This window comes from Adiantum capillus-veneris, chromosome 30 (assembly GCF_014529385.1).
Source record: "Adiantum capillus-veneris isolate H3 chromosome 30, ASM1452938v2, whole genome shotgun sequence".
NCBI lineage: Eukaryota > Viridiplantae > Streptophyta > Polypodiopsida > Polypodiales > Pteridaceae > Adiantum > Adiantum capillus-veneris.
The window spans coordinates 88,083,803-88,090,118 of NC_140960.1; the positions used below are offsets into that span (position 1 = coordinate 88,083,803).

The following is a 6,316-nucleotide window of genomic DNA, read 5'->3' on the forward strand; positions in this document are numbered from 1 at the left end:
TACTTGAAAGGCACTAAAGACTTGTGCATTTGTTTTGGGAAGAGTGAGACATCTGTGCATGGCTTTACAGATGCAAATTTTGCTGGACATCCAGATTGCAGGAAGTCTACCTCTGGATATGTGTTTACATTCACAGGAGGTGCAGTTTCTTGGATTTCTAGACTGCAAAAATGTGTTGCTTTGTCTACCACTGAGGTTGAGTATGTGGCTGCCACTGAGGCATGCAAAGAAGCTTTGTGGCTCATGCGTTTGGTAGAAGAGCTTGGCATTAAGTCACCGGTTCCTGTGCTACACTGTGATAGTCAGAGTGCTATTATGCTTGCAAGGAATACTGTTTTTCATGCCAAGACAAAGCACATAGAGGTGAAGTATCATTTTATCAGGAGTGTGCTTGATGACAAGAGCATTACACTTGTCAAGGTGCACACAGATGACAATCCTGCAGATCTTTTGACCAAGAGTCTTCCAGCAGAGCGGTTTGTATATTGCCGTCAGATGATGGGTGTTGGATGAGTAAGTGCATGATCAGCTGTTGTATCATAGTTAGCTGATTCTTTGATCTCCCAAGGTACATTGCCTTTAGGTGGGAGGTTGTTAGGGAATAAAGGCCTAAGTGCCTTGTACTTATAACTTATAAGTTAAAAAGACTTATAAGTGAGGGGGCCCAAGTGTGAATGGCCCCCTAGTCACTTACTCATATACTCAAATGTGAAGCCCAAAAACAATAGCGTGACTTTTCCCAAACTTCTACGAGTTCTCTCTCTCTCTCACGTATTTTTTCTTTGCGTGTGCTTCTTCTGCGCCACTCTCCTCTTCTCCTTCACTCTCATTGCATAGAGTAGCAAGTGGGCTCTCTCTCCTGCTTCCCCACAGTTTTGGCCAAATTTCGACAGCATAACAACCCCAAAACTTGCGCAAAACCAATTTCCCTGCTGCAACTCGCTTCTATTGACGTATGCCCTCTGATTCCTGCCCAAAAACAGTAAATTCAACACGCTGTATTTACTGGTTTTTGCCCTGTTTTCAGCCCCAAACAGTCCCCTAACTGTCCTCTGCCAGTGGGGCACGATTCCCAATGGTCCCGACGTCCATATGGCTGAAAAACAGTAAAATTACAGCGCATACACAGCGCTGATTTTGCACCTGTATGGTGAGGTTATGACCCTCACCAGTGCCTGCTTTGGAGCAGCAGCTAGCTACCCCTGTTCCTGCTCAAGGAGGCTCTTGCCTCAGCACAAAAGCATGAACCCACACAACTGTACATCTGTCAAATGAGTAGCCCTCTTGTGGGGCATCACATAACTGCACATAGGGGAGAGAGAGCAGTGTGTAGTGTGCAAAGCATCACTCCTAGCACCACATTGTACATGAGAGGGAAAGGAAGCACTCCATAGCTCTTACCCTATGACAGATTGCATAATGAGGCCTCTCCTAGCTTAAAAATCAGCGCCCATTTTTCTGCAAGAGGCAAGTGCATGAGAATTTGCCACTTGGCGCATTTTCAAGCATTTTCCCGTTTCGGGTTCGCCGCTTAAAAATATCCTGACCGATTGCCCAGTTGACTTCGCGGCAGAGTTGTAAAATGTTCCCCTAGTCATACCGGAGGTAATGACGCGAACACATTTCACAGCCCAAAATAGCAGTTCCCTAAATTTTAGGAGATGCTTCCGTTGGACTCCCACTGGTCTTCTGACCATCTATCCTCATTGGGACCGCATCCAAAAGTGCAATGTGGCCCAACTGTCGGATACTTTTGTTGGTAGTCCCACCTTGACTTTACGCCTTAATTGAGTTCACTTCCTAGTATCCACCAACTTGCTAAGTGTGACGGGGGGACCTATATGATCTTGCTCTGAGCCTAGACATCCTCGTACCATACGAATTCCAGTGCCGACCACTTCCCGTCTGCGGGTGAATCTACCGTTCACATTGGCCATACAATGTCCGACCGTTCGCTACTTCAAAAAGAGGGTCTCAAAACAAATAAAATAAACCCCATTGGAAAGAAAACAACAACCAAGGTTAGCAGTTGCCACATCTTTGTGACATGGTTAATAACTGCCACGTCCTCGTGACATAGATCCTTCCAAGGTCATAGCTATCCACGAGTATCCTGCCCCAACCTCAGTGAAGACACTCCAGAGCTTTCTGGGAATGGCAAATTTCTCTCTTCGGTTTGTCCCAAACTTAGCATCCATCACATACCCACTCAGGCAACTCCTGAAAAAAGGAAATACTTACACTTGGGATGCGGTGTGCCAAAAGAGTTTTGACCAACTCAAACAGGTGATCAGAGATGCAGCTTTACTTGCCCACCCGGATTTTACCAAGCCTTTCAAACTCCAAACCGATGCATCTAATCAGGGTTTAGGGGCAGTTTTACTCCAACAAGACGACCTTATGCGATGGCAACCAATTTCTTTTATTAGCCGGGCACTCACAAAATCTGAAGTCAACTACTCTACCACAGAGAAGGAATTGTTGGCCATAGTCTGGGCTTTTCACAAATTTCATCCTTACCTGCATGGTACACAGGTATCGGTGGAAACCGATCATCAGCCCCTCATTCCACTTTTGTAGAAACACCATCCCCCAGGTCGTTTGTTACGATGGGCACTCGCTCTGCAGGAATATACTCACTATCAGCTATTGCAAAGGGAGCACCAACTTCATTGCAAATGGCCTATCCAGAGCTGAACACCAAGCAGTTCAATTCATCCCTCCCCATATGACGTTGCCTGTCCATTTGGATCAGATGGCACTATTCCAACAGCAAGATCCCGAAATCAAGCAAATCATTCATCAGATTTGATCCCCACAATCAACCGAAAGGCAACGCAAGTATATAGTCATAAACCATGTATTATATTTTGTCATGCAGAATCAGCAACCCCGGATTTACGTTCCAAAAGCGCTTCGAGAAGGGTATCTATAGTTCTACCATGCCCATCCACTCTCAGGTCACTTGGGTTTTCATAAGGTTTTGCAGAAAATACGCCAGCACTACTACTGGCCAAAGTTGCGCCAGCCCATTTCAGAATACCTCTAGGCATGCCACATATGTCAAAGCACTAAAACACCACCACGGAATCTAGGTCATTTGTCCCCCATTTTAGTGGATCGAGCATTTGAGCTAGTGGGTTGGGATTTAATGGGACCTTTCCCCACATCTATGGCAAACAACCGCTATATCCTCGTCCTCACCGAATACCTTACACGATGGTGCGAGGCCACAGCTCTCCCTGATGCAACCGCATCCTCGGTCGCCAATGCCCTTTTACAAAAGCTAATTTTTAGTCATGGCTGCCCTCAGCAATTGTTGTCAGACCAAGGAACACAATTTTAAGGTAAGGTGTTGCAGGTCCTTTCCCAAAGTCTGGGAATACAACAATTGTTTACCTCCCCATATCATCCTCAGACAAATGGTCAGACAAAGCGACTAAATCGCACGATTAAGCAAGTGATTGCCGCTTTCATCGACCCCTTACACCAGGACTGGGATCAAGTCCTTCCATTTGCTGTTCATGCCTACAATACATCCGTACAAGCCTCCACCAAGATAAGCCCTTTCAGAGCATTATATGGTCGCGACCCTCGTCTACCTCCGGATTTACACACCCTCAATATCAAGCCCTCCAAGGCTGACGGGATGGATTGGTTTTTGTATTTAAAACAACACCAATCTCTTCTGCGTTGAGCCCTCCTCCACAATTTGCAGCTCGCACACAGCAAACAGAAATTCGCTTATGATGAAGGTCGCCATGAAGTCGAGTTCGTGGACAACTCACTTGTCCTTCTATATTATCCTATTCGGCGACCAGGTTTTTGAGTGAGTCTCTGATTCACAGATGGATTGGCCCATATAAGGTACTACAGCGCATCAGAACTAACACCTACCGCTTACAACGCCTATTATCTGGCACGCTCACTACAGCACATGTGATCCGCATGAAGCCTTACCACCCGCCTGCCTAGCTCGGTCATCATCCCCAGTAGTCCTCTTTCTTTTTGGGGGGGAGGTGTGGAATATGGGCCATGTGTAAAGGCCGGCCATGTGTAAAGGCTACCAGACAGTCGGTTCCCTTTCTTGGTCTATCGCCGGGGTCTTGACATGTATCTTGATTGGAATATAAGCAGCGCTCTAGCACGCTAGAGGCAGGTTGAGTCTAGTCTAGTCTTTCTGTCTCAGCTCCCAGTCCCTCGTGGCTTGTACACCACAATATATATTTTTTTTTTTTTTGTTTATTTATTTATATCCAAAAAAGAGGCTAATTCTATCACTTGGAAATCTCCGAGAACGCCCAAATGGTGCCTATTCTGAGAGCAAGTACATCACTGTTTACATAGCAGGCCCGTAGACATCAAATGGAAAACTGCAAAACAGGATACAACTAGGCACATAGCCAAACGGAAATGACTGAAGGCCAGGGTTAAAAACCTCGCCTAAAGTAAAAAGTGCCCTCGCAAGCTAAATGGAGAGAGAATGGCAGTAGCCTCTGGAAGATAAGCACTTCGAACTCACTCTCTCTCTCTCTCTCTCTCTCTCTCTCTCTCTCTCTCTCTCTCTCTCTCTCTCTCTCTCTCTCTCAGAGCGCGCACACACAGAGCTTCTTACAAGGCACTTTACACGATAATAAGCTTAAGAGGAACTGGGTATGGAAGGAGACAAGGCACACTGGATAACCTTATCTTATATCTTCTTCAGAGCTCATTCCCAACAATATCAAAATGCGAGCGACCACTTACAGAAAGAAGAAGACGGTCACTCAGGTGATAAACGATGAACTTGCAGTTCGACCTCTGTCAAAAACACTCATCACGAACAAGAAGCGCAGAAAGCCATTCGACATCCTCAGTCGGCCGAAGAAGGAGGCACACAAACTTGCTTGTACGATTCTGTGTCCATATCTTCAGATGTTCGATAGGAGCACGGCGATGCCTGCTTACGTGGGTGGTATCCTTCTGCGGAGATCGCGAAGCAACCAAGCAAAGATTGGGTTCGCGATATGGCTGCGATAGGGTTTGCGATTCTGCGTGCGCTTACACGGCGAGAGAGATGCCTGCGTGCAGACGAAGGAAAGCCACCCAATTAAAAACGAGGGGTACCAAAAGCCGGCTAACAAAACTCCAATCCACATTGCCACTCACATGGCTTTAACAAGGACATTTTGATTATTATATTTGCGATGCTAACACTAATGAACTTTGTATTAGAAACAACTTTCTTGCCACATACTCCTCCCACATTGTGGGGTGGTGGGGGCGGACCGAAATCGAGGTGAGCACAAGTTCGAGCCTAGTCGTGATGTGAGAACCGCATTTCACAAATTTAGCTTAGGCCCTTGTCAAACGTAGGCATCGGATAGGGCCTTAGGCCTGTGGCACACATGGGCATCAGGCGGACATTTAGATATATATAAACTTTTCAAGTCAATAATCACCAATCACGCCTGGCGTACTAGCAAAGGTTGAGCGCAGTTAATGAGCACATTCATAGATGAAGTCTCATGGGGCCCAAATTTTGTGTAAGTCGGCTACTTCTCTACAATGGGTGAGGGGCGATGCCTTCGCGCTCTGACAGACATTGCAGTCCGCCAATGTTCTTTTGCCAGCTCTTTTGCACACACATCCGAGCGAACGTTTGTGAAAGGGGCCTTAAAAGGCTAATTTCGGTGTGCTACTTGTGACACAAGACATACATAAATGTATGATCTTTTACACGTTGGTTACATTGACAAAATAGCAAAACGAGGCAGATAATCGAGCAAGGTAAACGAGGAGAGAAAGCCTAGTTACATCGCCAACATGGAACGTAGGAGAGGATCAACAACCTCGCAAGGGCTATTATCGCAATACACACCGAATAGCATCATTTGAATAGGAAATGAGCCAAGTGCATCTATAGCGCTAGTCAAGAGTCAGTATGTGAGGTAGCACATATGCAATCCCTTCGGACGAGAGAGAGAGAGAGAGAGAGAGAGAGAGAGGGATCAGAAAAGGCATCTGAGCTAATTAATGGAATGCCCCCTTTTGGTCATAAGGGAGCATGTTTGTTGCAAACAAGACCGAGGTGAGCACTAGTTCAAGGCCCTGATCAATGTGGTGCTTCTTTTCGGCTTGCCAAACGTAGTGCTACTTTTTGTTTAGATGAGGCTGGTTCAAATGAGAGAGCGGTATAGAGCAAGGAAGGAGCATGCATTTATGCTAGCACGCACACATTCATCAAAAAACTATAGTCTCGTCTTTGGACACGTGACAATTTGGGTCCCCGCCCCTCGCCCCACCCCCCCCCCCCCCCCCCCCCCCCCCCCCCCAC

At 46.5% G+C, this 6,316-nt stretch overlaps 1 protein-coding gene and 1 pseudogene across 2 annotated transcripts in view; one reads left to right on the forward strand and one right to left on the reverse strand.

The window, feature by feature from the left end:
• LOC147418359 (autophagy-like protein) overlaps nt 1–5,109 on the reverse strand; it is a 56,637-nt gene extending 51,528 nt beyond the window's left edge. For both annotated transcript variants that reach the window (XM_086507573.1, XM_086507572.1), the window contains exon 1: nt 4,747–5,109. The gene's annotated coding sequence lies outside the window, so the exon portion shown is untranslated. The remainder of the gene's footprint in view (nt 1–4,746) is intronic.
• Nucleotides 2,155–3,975, forward strand: LOC147418361 (uncharacterized; annotated as a pseudogene).
• Nucleotides 5,110–6,316: the final 1,207 nt, after the last annotated feature.